The sequence below is a fragment of the Crotalus tigris genome, unplaced genomic scaffold (assembly GCF_016545835.1).
Source record: "Crotalus tigris isolate CLP2741 ecotype Arizona unplaced genomic scaffold, ASM1654583v1 scf7180000017549.6302385, whole genome shotgun sequence".
Lineage (NCBI taxonomy): Eukaryota > Metazoa > Chordata > Lepidosauria > Squamata > Viperidae > Crotalus > Crotalus tigris.
Genome location: NW_024096467.1, coordinates 2,014,434 through 2,028,968, shown reverse-complemented (window position 1 = coordinate 2,028,968; position 14,535 = coordinate 2,014,434). Strand labels below are relative to the sequence as shown.

At 38.2% G+C, this 14,535-nt stretch overlaps 1 long non-coding RNA gene across 1 annotated transcript in view; it reads right to left on the bottom strand.

Annotated features, from left to right (window-relative positions):
- Positions 1-3,693: 3,693 nt before the first annotated feature.
- Positions 3,694-14,535, bottom strand: part of LOC120305496 — a 95,560-nt gene continuing 84,718 nt past the window's right edge. The window contains exons 6-7 of the long non-coding RNA XR_005556056.1: positions 13,857-13,979; positions 3,694-4,721 (exon numbers count right to left, since the gene is read on the bottom strand). This is a non-coding gene — a long non-coding RNA (uncharacterized LOC120305496). The remainder of the gene's footprint in view (positions 4,722-13,856; positions 13,980-14,535) is intronic.

Sequence of the window (14,535 nt, the reverse complement as noted above, 5' to 3'; positions counted from 1 at the left end):
TTATGATAGTTGCGATGTCCCACAGGTCATGTGCTTCCTTTTTGCAACTTTCTTATAAGCAAAGTCAATGGGAAAGCCAGATTCACTTAACAACTGTGTTGCTAACTTAACACCTGCAGTGAAGGTGTTAGGAAAGGTCGTAAAATGGGGCAAAATTCACTTAACAAATGTTTCGCTTAGCAACAGAAATTTCAGGGCTCAGTTATGGTTGTAAGTTGTAAATAAAACATAAAACTTCAAAGTAAATTCAGATCTTGCCTAAGCAGGGAATTTGTCTTGCTTTGCAGAATTTTTATATTATATTTTTATATTGATTTTTTCCTTTTATTGTCATGTTATGAATTTGGAGACATTGTTTCACTTTAATTCAGATTTCAATGCAGTAGTATTTATGTACTTAGATTAAAATTATAAACATTTTATTCTTTAGAAATCCTAAAGCATTAGAGATAAAAAGAGAAAAATAAAAATAGTTTCTAAAAAGTATATAAATTTGTTTAATAATAAAATGAAATAAGTCTATCAGTATTAACTGAAATTCAAGATATCAGTATTACAGACATAAGGTTATTTGACTCTATCCAAAGTTTGTATAAGATTTTTAAAATGGTTTTGTATCATGAACTGATCCTTGGAAGTGGGATAATTTATATTAATAGATAGGTAGATAATATTGCAAAAGTGCACAAAAATGAATATTTGACTAGTGGGTAGTTCAAAATTTTAAGATCAATCGGCCCATTTTTGTTTCCAGAATCTTGTTTTCAGAAACACATGATTTTTGGATAGGCAGTTTTCTGTTTGAACATTCTGGTAAACATCGACTTATCCTCTGTAAGTTTTCTAATGCTATCTTACATTCACATTCTAAAGTAATTGGTGACGACTTTTGTTGCATATGATTCAATATACTGACAAATAATTTACAAGTGGAGATAACCAATTCCCCAATTTCACAACCATCTTCTACAGTTAGGGTTAGTTTTCACTGAGGCATTAAATCTGTGTTTGGGGTGTAATATAATTTCATATTATATTATATCTGAGATTTGAAATTTTTTTCTATCCTGCTCTATGGAGTAGAGAGTTGGTCTCTGACAGAAGGCCACCTGAAGAGACTAGAAGCATTTGAAATGTGGATTTACAGGCGGCTGTTATGTATAAGCTGGGTTGACAAGATCAGAAATGAGGAGGTGATAAGCCGCCTGGGAAAGCCAAGGGAAATCATCAAAACAATTAAAAAACGAAAGTTAGAATATTTCGGACATGTGATGTGACACCCAGAAAAATACGGCATACTCCATTTAATCCTCCAAGGAAAGATTGAAGGCAAACAGGGTCCAGGCAGAAGAACATCCTGGCTTCAAAATCTAAGGGACTGGTCTGGACAAAACTCAGCAGCACTTTTTTGGGCGGCTGCTGATAAAAACAGGATCGCCAACATGATCGCCAACGTCTGATAACGGATATGGCACAAGAAGATAATTTCAGAATCATATGCACAAAAGTCATCTTTATTTTCAACCTAAAAGAGATAGGTTTTCCATGACAGTGAAGCTGTTCTTAGCAGACACTGAAATACAGTAATTATGGAAATAGATCATGTGCAGATGAAAAGACATTGCTTTATACTTTTTGGGAATATCCAACCAACACATTGAAGTCTTTACGTCCTTGAACACATGTATTCCACCACCTACCATGAATCTACCTTTTTAGCTCTAAAGCAAAGCAGATAAAGAATTCCCTTCAAATGGACTTGCTGCAGCTCGAGGTAACTCTTCTCACAAGTATGTTCCAGCAAATGCTACTTTCCATATGTTACACTGGAACCCGTTACCACACTGACTTAGCTAAGAATACTTCAGGCCACAATACTTAAGTGTCAGGGGAAAAGAACCATAATATAAAGTTTTATTTTATAATAAGTGAAATAAATTAGGAATTTGTTTTTTTTTTAAGGCTTTTGCAGCCAACTTGTTTGGTTTAGGACAGGGGCAGGCAACCTTGGCTCTTTTATGACTGGTGGACTTCAACTCCCAGAATTCCTTTTATGACTGGTGGACTTCAACTCCCAGAATTCCTGAGCCAGCTGTGCTCAGGAATTCTAGGAGTTGAAGTCCACCAGTCATAAAAGAGCCAAGATTGCCTACCCTTAGTTTTGGATAAACACAGAAAACCTTTTTATCCTCTGTGTTATTAGATAACCAATTTTTAAAAACCCAATTAAGCATCACCACTGCTACATCTGGGAGAATTCTTTGGTCAAATGCAGACCCCTTACCTTTTGAATTAAGATATTATAAGATATATGCAGTGCAAACACCTTTAGGTTTGATTTTAATTTAAGTAATAACCCTATTTTCCTGTTCACAAACAGGTGAATTTTAGACATCTGTTTCAAAAATCTGCAAATTTGATTTTTCAGGAAAAAATAGTCTCACAAAGCTTGCTATAAATTCTCTTGCTTATTCTTCTTTTTTAAAATTAGCATTGCAGTGGTTTAATGAGTGCTTTGCCAGAGTTCAAATTAAAATAAATTCTTTTATCATTATAACTGTTACATGCTTGCAGCTGCTCATAGTTATGATCACAGAGGAACTGGGCCTAATTGAAAGTAAAAACACAAATAAAATTAATCCCATAGCAGCTTTTTAAACTCTGAAAGATATATCAGCATTTAGAAGGAAACAAAAGTGACTCTTACTTTCTTTTTTTTATTGAAATAAAATGACTTCTAACTTTCTTGCCTCTGGTGTAAAGAGGATAAAATTTCAGCCTCATTTTTTTTGAGGTTATCTTCACACTTGTGAGCCGGTAGTCTGTGTAGATTCCCTACAAAATACAGCTGGGAAAACTCTCTGGATTCCCATAATGTTACTCATTTGTACTATGCAATCCTCATTCGAAACACAAGAGATTAAAAAATTGGAATAGTTGGAATCACAAATACAGAACTGGGCAAAACAAGCTTGAGTTGCTTCCATTTCTTTCTACCATTTATAAGCATTAACTTGTGCGTTTTTTGTATTCCAAGGTGCTCCATTAAAAGCATGTCATGCCATTTTTCATTCTTGGTTGCAGATTTTGAGGAATAGATCTTTCTATTCAGGTCTACATTTTTAACACCATGTTAGTGGTGGAATAGAATAATAATAGAAGTGACCTTGGAGGTCTTCTAGTCCAATCCCCTTATATCATTTCAGACAAATAGTTGTCCAGTCTCTTTTTGAAAGCCTTCAGGGATGGAACACCCACAACTTCTGAAGGCAAACTATTCCATCGGTTGATTGCTCTTGTGATTAGGAAAATTCTCCTTAGTTCTAGGTTGCTTCTGTCCTTGGTTAGTTTCCAAGCATTCAAGCTGAATGGAATAGTAGATATGTAAAGAAACAGCCTGCTACCTGTGTCTGACTTCTATCTATTCAGCCAGGAGATCTGAAGGAAAGTGTACTTGTAAATGCAATTATGGTTCTCTATTGGATCATATAAAGAGTATATTTACACCATGAGCACATGGGTAGGGGTAAGGAATACTTTAAGTGTGTAACCAAATTCAGGTCCTGTTGTTTAGTCAGTGGCAAAGCATCATGACTGCCTCAGAAAGTGAGCAGGAGACAAGGGAGTCCTTAGAGATTGATAGACCCCAAGAGTCAAAATCAACAGCTAAAACAAGGGGAACCCAATCTAGTCATTATGGTTCTTGCAACCCCAGATTCCGCCCAAAACTCTCCTGAACATCATCCAAGTCTGAGTACCAAGACATGATGATAATAGACAGCTGGAAATCTGAAAGATCCAGAAGTATGAGACCAAAAGGAGAGGATTCTTAGATCTAATGAATTACTGCTATTACTGCTGATTATTCTTGACTGAAAAGATTCAATTTTAATTGAGCCAATGGAATCCAGATGGTTTAGAATGGAGCTTGGGTGGGTGGGAAAAAGGTGCTCATTTGGAAACAGCCCAGTGCCAGAAACAGCATCTTTATCCACTAATGGCTGTAATTTTTGACATAGTCCTTAAGACTCTTTGGAGCTGGGCTTGACTTGTACTCTGGCCTTACTCTTCTCTTAAACCAAACAGTCATAGCTGATAGCAGGCTGTCACAATTTTTCCCCCTCCATGTTTGGGATGCACTTAGATTCTAGCACGTACATCTACAGTATTTTAACTCCCTGGCTGCTTGGCTGAAGGAAAAGCTTAGCAAATCCTGGTTGCCTGCCAAACCTAGTGATTTCTCAGTGGCAACAACATACAGACATTCCCTTACTCCAGCTAATCCCAGTGACCCAAATGGTGTATCTATTTTAGGTTGCCTTCTCTCTCCCCCCTCCATATACACAGATCATCAGTCATGTTCTGAGACACATCTGCTACAAAAACAAAGGGTTTCTTAAGGAGTTCATGTCAAGGTGGGTTTGTGGTTTGATTTGTTTTGCTTTGCCTTTTAAATATGTAAGGTCAAAATGAATAATGCATTGAATGGTAAAGTGTATTCTACCATTCTGGGATTATCAGATATCTTCATTTTACGTTTTAGATCTGAAAGTATAAACAATATAATGAGAACAGCAACAACAAAATCACTTTTTCCAAATCTTTATCAATATGACACATCCCCAGTTATGAGCAAAGATGTTTTCCAGTAACTGGATCACTGTGAAGTGTTACTCGACACTGGTGTTGACAGTTTTCCCCAAACCTCCCTTGAGTGGAATCTAAAATAAAGAGAATAAATACATGTAGGTGTGTGTGTGTTATATGCAAACTCTACTGTTCCAGGAATAGTTCAGCAGCTTTCATGTTCAGTCATTTGAACCTGAAGCCATTTATGATGTTCTAAATATGGTGACCGGGACGAAATATGGTCCAGAAGGAAACAAGTGTTTTGGATCAATACCTATGTGTGTGTGTGTACATATGAATTAAAAACTGACCAAATTTTTTTTATTAGGATGGATGTAGCATTGATGATATAAATTATTTCCTTTCTTCAGAAACTATGTGGAATAACCAGACATTTCTGAACATAATGAATCTTCAGCATATAGTAATTAGCTCTGTCACAATCTGATACTAATAAAGTGTAATAATGATATCATATAATGCATAATAATGAAGTATAATAATGATGATAATGATGTTGAGAGTTTGGAAAGAGTTCAGAGGAGAGCAACAAAAATGTTTAGGGACCTAGAAGCTAAAATATACGAAGAATGATTGCAGGAACTGGGGATGTCTAGTCTAGTGAAAAGAAGGACCAGGGCTGACATGATAGCAATCTTCCGATACTTGAAGGGCTGCCACAAGGAAGAGGGGGCCAACATATTTACTAAAGCACCTGTAGGCAGGATGAGAAACAATGGATGGAAACTAACCAAGGAGAGAAGCAACCTAGAAGTAAGAAGAAACTTCCTAACAGAGAGAACAATTAACATGTGGAACAAATTGTCTTCAGAAGTTGTGAGTACCCTGCCACTGGAGGCTTTTAAGAACAGAATGGATAGCCATTTTTCAGAAATAGTAGAAGTGTCCTGTGACTAATTGGACTAATCATTAGATCAGGGCTTTTCAACCTTTTCACCCATTGTACCACTTTTAGGATATGGCAACATCCGAGTACCACCAGTCGTCTAGCAAAGTGTCAAAAACTTGATGACCAAAAAAGAAAAAAGGGAAAAAAGTGATGAAGTACAGGTAGTCCTCGACTTACAACGGTTCGCTTAGTGACTGTTCGAAGTTACAATGGCACTGAAAAAAGTGCCCCCCAAGCCACAGCCAAGCAAGACACCTGCCCGCCCGCCCGGCGGTGCTCTTCCTCCTGTCCGAGGTTTTCATTGTTGTGAGCATTTCTGTTGAGGATTGGCAGCGGGGGTGGGGTGGGGGTGTTTTGTTTTTATTCCCATCTGCTGGGTGGTTGCAGCAGGTTTTGGTCACTTCACAAGACCCTGGGACACTGTGAACGTCATAAATATGAATCAGTTGCCAAGCATATGAATGTAAATCACAAGACCCTGGAGATGCTGCAACATTCCAGCTGATTGGTGCTTCTTCAGGGCTCAGTAGAAGTACCAGGATCAGTGCTGCTTTCCAGCTGATCGGTGCTTCTTCTGGGCTCAGCAGAAGTGCCAGGATCAGTGCTGAGCTGCAGCTGGAGCCTGGTGCTGATCCTGCTCTTCCACTGAGCTCTGACAGCCCTGCTGCTCCAGCCATCTCTCGCTCAGGCTTGTGCAATGCTGCCACCAGTTCAGCTCCCCCACTACCACTTTTCTAGGATGGTCGCGTACCACCTGCCGAGTGCCAATGTACCACAGGTGGTACCCGTACCACTGGTTGAAAAGCCTTGCACTAGATGACCTCCAGGGTCCCTTCCAATCCTATTACTGTTACTTAGATATGTGGAATTATACTATCTGTAATCCCTATATGACATGGCCTATGGTCATGATACTTACCGATTATGGAAAATGTATTCCCAAAATACCTAGAGGGCACCAGATAGGAAAAGATTATTTCACTTGTTGTTCTATTAGGAATAGGACATGTCTTTACTCTTCCTAACCTTTCTTGCACCCAATGTCTAAGAAACCTGGAGGGCTGAGCCTGCATCCAGTTGCTGCATATACGGTGGTAATAAAGAACATAAAATCCAGAAAGACAGGCTAAGAAGTGAAATCATTTTGCATTCTCATGACTTTTGCAATACGTAAATACTGTTAAAGCTGAAATGCCTAAAGAATCAGTCTAACCTGTATTCAGTCTTATCTAAGCCATCTGTGATCACAGCTGCTCCCAACTATAGATAGAAATGCTATCCTTGAAACCACGAAGCTGAAAATCTGATGCTGGAACTAGATCAGAAGTCTTCAAAGACTGGAAAGCACTCTTGGACTTATTGTTTGAAACAGAAAGAAATGAAATTTTAACTCTGGGATTTGATGATTAGATTTGTTTATTGATTCTAGAAGTATTGTATATTGTAATTTAATTTAGTTCAAAAGGTCGCTGGATTTTATGTTTGCATCTGTACCAAAGAAACTTGGAAGGTTGTTTTTTTTTTTTGTAGCTCCTTTCCTTATTGACCGCATACCCATGTTTGCTTTTTCCCTTTCCCTTTTCTTTCCCCTAGTTTTTATTTATTTATTTACTTTTTAATACCCCTTCTGGAATGCAATAAAAATTCAAAATAAACATTTAAAAGTGAAAGCTTCTAAGAGAGGACAGGTGGAATAGCAACTAGTTCAGTATTTCACAAATTTTGAACGTACTTCCTTGTATTTTGGACCTACTGATTTACACAATGCTGTGGATTAATCCCTTTGCTAGGATTAAAAAAAAAATTCATAACCAGTCTCAATTGAAAAGAAGGAAGATAATTCTTAGGTTCCTTTATGCAATTTAAAAAATAATGGAATCCATTCTACTCTATGCCCAACCTGGGAAATCAATATAAGAATTGTCTGGGTAGAACCTCTGTTCCCAAAAACAGAGAAACAGTATGGAGCTGATCCTGGTCCATGAATTCTCCAGGGATCGCTAAACCCATCAGATTAGACTGAAATGGTTCCCTCTTAAAAGATAATTTCATTCCCCTAAATGTAGCATAAATATTCCATGGGCATTTAAAATACCTAAATGTGCTTCCTACGTGTTTAGGACTTCATGCACAGCCACACTAGGCATTTTTTTTCATTTTTCGGTCTGTAAAATCATCTCTGCAATTTAGAAAAGAAGAAGAAATATTTGAAAACTTGGAAAAGAGGAAAAACTGTAAATACTCTTAAACTGGTTTCATTAAAAAAAATTCTCTATTCATGCACGTACATAAGCAAAGTCCAGCAACCAAACTGAATTCATTTATTATTATTCACATTTACATAGCCAACCATTTCCCCAAAGGTGACCTTGTGACCAGTGTATAACAACAAATTGGTGTTTATTCTTTCTCTCTCCCTCTCTCTCTCTCAGTCTTCCTTTTATGTTCAGCCCAGAAAAAATGATTTTTGTATTCTGCAAGTTCTTGCACGCATATCTTAGAAACCTTGCTTTTCTGGGGAAAGAGTGAATCACTCCAGCATCCTTTTTATCATCTACCAAGCGGATAGAACACACCCTCAATATAATGACCTCATTTGGCTTGTCTTTCGAAGAATGTCTCTCCTACCCACCTCATTTCCTTTATGGTCATTCGCTGGCTTTTGTTTAAATAGCTGGCTACTTACTCTACATCAGATACCAGATTCTGGGTTTTTTCCCCTCCAATTCCACAGGCTATTTTCTATTATTTTGGCAAAATGTGTGGATTTTTTTTTCCAATAGAAACTGACCCACTTTTATTCTCCAGCTGGAATTGGCTGGTGGAGTTTGTGTAATCCTTCCTCTTACTAGTGGAGGTAAACTCTTGTATTTATTTACATTTTGCCAGAAGCAGTGCTCACTGATGCTACTTGTTTGTGATGACATATACAGATCTCTGTTGTTTAATACAACTTTATGCCTTTATGCTACTTATTTTCCCAAAAGAGTTTGGCTGAAGCTGGTGAGACTGGTTTGCATACAGCTTGGCTGTTTGCCAAGACTGAGCATTTCAATCTCCAATTGCTAGTTATCTAATAAAGACATTTTCTAATTTAACAGTTTCCTGTATCTGTATTATTTTTCTTTTCTGGGAACTGCAAGAATGGCAGCCAAGTCTCTAAGTCATTTCCTGAATTCTGACTTCTGGTCTGGATTAGTCTTGCCATGACCAACAGTTCCTAAATCCCTTTAAGGTAGTAGCTTGTAGCTTTACCAAAATTATTCACTGTTTTGCGAAACCAAATTAAATCAAGCCCACAGAGCCCTTTTGAAATATCCCTATTATCTCCCCTCTAAGAGCAGAAGCACATTAAATGCTGCCTACAGCGAAGAGATTCTCCTTTAGTTAATACCGAGTATGTTCCTAGCAAGACTGCAGAACTTTTGAGAGTTCCCCACTTTGAGTAGAGATAAAATGGGCATTGAATGTAATTAAGAAGAAGCTACCTAATTTGCTTGCTTATTTATTTGACTTATATAAGTACCCCTCTTGTATACAAGAGGGTTACTTTACTTTACAAACAATAAAAACAGTAACAATCCTAAAAGCCATTGCAAAAAGGTCTCAATCTTTAAGTCCTTCATGGCATTGGTGCAGGTTATCTGAGGAACCATCTCACCCCAATGGGATTGGCTGCCCCACCTTGCCAGTAGAAGGTATTAGTCAAGGAATTCTGGCTGGTGGCGTCCAGGAGAAGAGCCCTTTCTGCCATGGCTTCTGCCCTCTGAAACATTGTGCCCTCTGAAGTGACATCTGCATCCACCATTTGGTCTTCTGAAGACCTGGCTCTGCTTACTAGTCTGGAGCTGAAAGGGAGCAGGTCATTTGGGAGGTGGTTAATGGACTAAGATAAGATCTCTTCCCTTTCCTTATGCATCTTCCCTTCCATCTTTGTCAATTTTAATAAATTATTCTTTTCATATTTATTCTTTTAATGATTTATCTTGTTTTTATTGATTGTAAACTGCCTAGAGTCACCTCTAGATGAAATGGGCAGTATACGAATTTAAATAAATGAATATATATATGTATATATCTTTAATGGTTGTAAAAATATGAATCCCGGGCATATTTATTCAATGATGCAATCTTCGATCTCCAGGAAGAGTTGGATCAGCAAGGGGATAAAAAGAACTTTCCCACCCCCTAAGCCCCACTCTGAGGACGCTGTCAGAGGACCAGTGAAAGCTAAGTTGTTTTAACTTTGTATATAACTGTTTTTATTGTTTTAAATATTGTTTTAACAATAAATAACTGGATTATACTCTTCCCGGAGATCGAAGATTGCATCATTTAATTCGTCATCTTCAGGCTGGTGTTTTCAGCTTCGTGCTTCGAGGACGAATGAGACTTCTTTGAAACGTCGCCAAGACACTTCCAATTTGACGCAGGAGAAAACCCGAATAACCAAAGACCTACATACAAACACCCACGAAAACCTCAGAAATACACACACACACACACACACACACACCCTCCTGGAATCTTCCAAAACAACATACAAATACATATTCATAATCACCTTTACTGGACTCCATCCACACCCTACCCAAGGCTTGTGGGAAAAGCCAAGTCAACAAGGCTGCTGCAAAGGTAGGGGCCACTACTGAGAAGGCATGCTGCCTGGATCGTGCTAGATGGCAACATTTAAGGGAAGGGACCTGGAGGATGCTCACTATTGGACCTGGTAGAATAGGGAGAATTTTTGGGTAGAGGCAGTCTTATGAATAACCTGGTCCTGGCCTAATCAGGACTTTTAAAATGATAATCAGCACTCTGATTACACCAGGAAAGAAACTGGAAGCCTGTGCACTCATACAAGAGTGATATTGTCAAGTACAGAAAATCAGAAGCCACGGTGGTTCAACTGAATATAGGTTTATTGCATGCAAACGCTCTTTACGAGAGTCTGAATAGTCAAAACAAATTGGTGGTAGATAAGAGTCAACAAAATTGAAAGTGGGCTGGACTTAGATCTCTGGTGGGGGTGAAGGGACTCAAGGCTGATGGCTTGACTGATTTCTCCCTTGGGCTCAGCCTCGTCATCTATAGATATAACATTAGTGAATCATTGAAAACCCAAAACTCTACCCACTACTGCATTCTGAATTAGCTGTAATTTCTGTATGGTCTTCAAGGAGAAGAGCACATTATAGAAAACCAGCTGGAATGTGAGCAGGTTGTGACTGACTGTCAGCAAACTCTTCTTGTCCAGGAATGGATACAATTGGACCATAAGGTAAATCTTTGCAAAAGCCTTCTAGCCACATATGCTACCTACTCCTTGAGGAGAAGCTGTGAGTCCAGAGAGATCCAGCCAGCTCCACTATGGAAGAACAAACCTAGCAAAAGACTGAGATGATACCTTGACACAGCCAGGGAGATCAAAGACTCAGAGACACTCCTTCTTGCTAGTGTCAAATTAAAGCTGGTTCCTCCTCTTTGAAACTTTTATAGCCTTCAAGAACTGGGCCAAGAACATGATAACCCCACTTTGTCTGCCGGGGGTGGACATACCTAGCTAAATATCATCAGCATATTTTTCAATACTGTGTAGTTTTAGTCTCCAGCATGAAGATATTTCTGGAGCCCAGGTGCTCTGAAGATACACACAGAAACATCTATAGAGCAATAGGAGGGGAGAGGGAGGGGGTTCCATGACCTGCAAGAACTTGAATGTGTTTCACAAGGACTAAGATGGAAATAAAAACTTTTGAACATACTGGCTTTAAATTCAGAATCTCCCATGCTATCCATTTTGCTTGATGCTGCCCTTCTTCTTTTACTGGGTATACATCACTACTGTTTGCAAACAGTCCATGAAAGAAGTGGCTGGCTGCCATTTCTTCATGGCCACTTGAATTTTCTATCTTCTTACGTGTATCTACTCTAAATTCAAGTTTTTTTTCCTGTCCCTCAAATACCTGCAAACGTTTTCCTAAGAAACCCGTATTTTCTGAATGAAATGAAAGCAGGGAGAGCTTGAAAACCAGAGTTTCTAACTTATTTATTTCCATGAGAGCAATTATAATGAGTACATCCCTCCTATCTTGCTTTCCAAGCTGCAGATCATATTTGCCTGCATGATGTGTCCCCAAGAGGTTTGCTTAATCAAAGTGGCATCCGTGCATATCTATTTAGAAGTAATTTCCTCACGTACAATTTATAAATTTCGAGTTAGAGTCAGAAACAAGTATAGAAATAAGCTAAATATAGAAATTGGTAGATCACAAGCTGAACATGAGCCAACAGTGTGTAGGGGAAGGAAGGAAGGAATGAAGGAAGGAAGGGAGGGAGGGAGGGAGAGAGAGAGGGAAGAAGAGAGGATTGTATATTGGAATATTATTCCATATTTTAAGGATTATATTGACAAGCTGGAACATGTCCAATGGAGATCAATCAAGAAAGAAAAACCTATGAGAAATATTTTAAAATATTTGTATATTTATATTTAAATATTAGCTCACAGGACAGAAAACTGAGGTGCCTTCAAGTATCTGAGAGGCTGACATGTAGAAACTGGGTAAACTTGTTCAGTATTGTAAGACAGAAAATGCATTTAAATTATAAGAAAGGAGACTTCAGTTAGACCTTAGAATAATTAGAATTATGTCCAACCAATAAGAAGAGAAGAGTCTGTCTTGGGAGATAGTATTGGTCTTTTGATTTTTGGAGGTGTTCAGAAGATGGATGGTCATCAGCCAGGAACGATTTTGTAATGGATTCTTGCCCTTGGTAGGAATAATTTCCAAGATACCATCAATACATAAAAATTGATGATATGATCTTTAGGCTGGGAAATAAACCCTTCCCTTTGGAAGAATTTGCATGCAGTATTGCAATGAACAGGGAATACCACGGAAAATAGCAATTTCCTAGTTAATTTTCCCTCCATATTGTAACACCTAATTCAATTTATCTGTGTGCTGATATAATTAAGTATACTTCCTCACATCAGTGAGGAGAGAAAAGCGAGTCATTTTCAGGGTTCTTTGTAATGTAAAAAAATCTCCTCCTCCTCCTCCTCTCAATATGCCTTTCATCTGGGTATGTCTCAGTAATATAATGAAGTCTGTTATTCAGTTCAGCAGATTTAGACGTTGAGTTTTCTTTTTTCTTTTTAATTATAGTGTATCAGGCATATGTCCCTGCACTGATTTATAGGCAAATAAAGCCATTCTTATTGTGCGGCTATCTGCTTCCTTAGATCCTGCCAAGACACTATTTCAATTCTTCACTCCAAAATGTGAAAACATGAAAGCTCAGTTGCTCTTGGCAGCTAAAAGCTTCTGTTTACCAGCCAGCTACACCTTTTATGGATAACTTCTTGGGCTGCTTTCCCCCACTTTTGTGGTATTGTAAGTACAGCGATTGTTGCCAAGAAGGGTTTCCAACCATATCCAACCACATGCTAGCTACACTCTGTCCAACTAAAGTTCTTTGGAGGAGTCTCTGTATATTGAGCCTATTTCTTAGCAACACTTCTGCTCAGTTCATGACAGTTCATGAGCCCAATTGTTAATTTTTATTTTATTTTATCAGCCCCAACAAGCAAGAATATAGGGCTCCTGTTCTTGGATTCTTCTCTGGCCAAATAACAATGAGCCAAATAAAAATTGATATCTGAAGCTGTCTTAGACAGAATTAGGCAATTGATCTATCCAGTTTAATATTCTCTTGTCTGAATTTTACTTAAACACTTCCATGCAAATAATTACTCACATCTTGAGAAAAAGCAGGAAGAAAGTTTTTGGGAAGGAAGCAGAAGGACTGTTCTTTATCATCATTTCTTCCCCCCCACCCGGGGAAATAGATGCTGGACCCCCATCACTGAAATATAATTGGGGGGGGATAATAGTAGTAGTAGTAGTAGTAGTAGTAGTAGTAGTAGTAATAGTAGTAAAGTTCGAGGGGACTTTGGAGGTCATCTAGTCTAACCCCCTGCTCAGGCAGGAAACCTTATACGATTTCGGACAAATGGCTGTCCCGTCTCTTCTTAAAAACTTCCAGTGCTGGAGCATTCACCGCTTCTAGAGGCAGGTTGTTCCACTGGTTAATTGTTCTAACTGTCAGAAAGTTTCTCCTTAGTTCTAGGTTGCTTCTCTCCTTGGTTAGTTTCTTGTATGAATCTTGTATGAAGAAAAAGAAAGAAAATAAGAAAAATAATAAAGGGAAGAATATCTGAAAAACACACACAGATAAAGCAGATAACAAAAAGGGTTAGGGTTAGGGTTGAATACATTTCCTGACAGTGAAAACAATCCAATCTGCTTACCTCCAGAAGTTGTGGGTGCTCCATCACTGGAGGTTTTCAAAATGGACAGCCATTTCTCTCGAATGGTGTAGCATCTCTTAAAGAAGATCTCCAAGATTCCTTCCAATGCTATTATGCTATGTTCTATGAAGAAAGTAATATGTCCTTTGGGAGTGGGGCGGCTTATAAATTTTAAAAATAAAATAAATAAATAACTGTCCAAAGCAGGATAATTTAAGACTGGTCATTTGGTCCTAAAGTGAGAACTCTGATTTGATTTATTCATTGATCCATTTGTTTGTCTTCCTGACTGTGCTAGAGGTATTCTCAGGACTCTTCTTCAATACTAAAGTTCAAAAGCATCAATACGCTTCCTATCCAACTTTCACTTCCACAGAGCTTCATAAGGCATACCATAGCCATGATTCTCATTTTTCTAAGTATAGAAATATCACTGCATTTGAATATATTTTTCAAGGCCTTCATAGCTAACTACTGCTCCTCCCTCCCTCCCTCCCTCCCTCCCTCCCTTCCTTCCTTCCTTCTTTCCTCTCTACTTCCTTCCTAAAATTTATAGCCTGCCTATCTTACCTCAAGGTAACTCTGGGTGGTTTACAATCATCCTTTTTGTAAATTATGTTTCTCAAATTGTTGGCCTAACCTCTTGGACTAAAATTAAAATAAGCAGAAAACAGCAGCA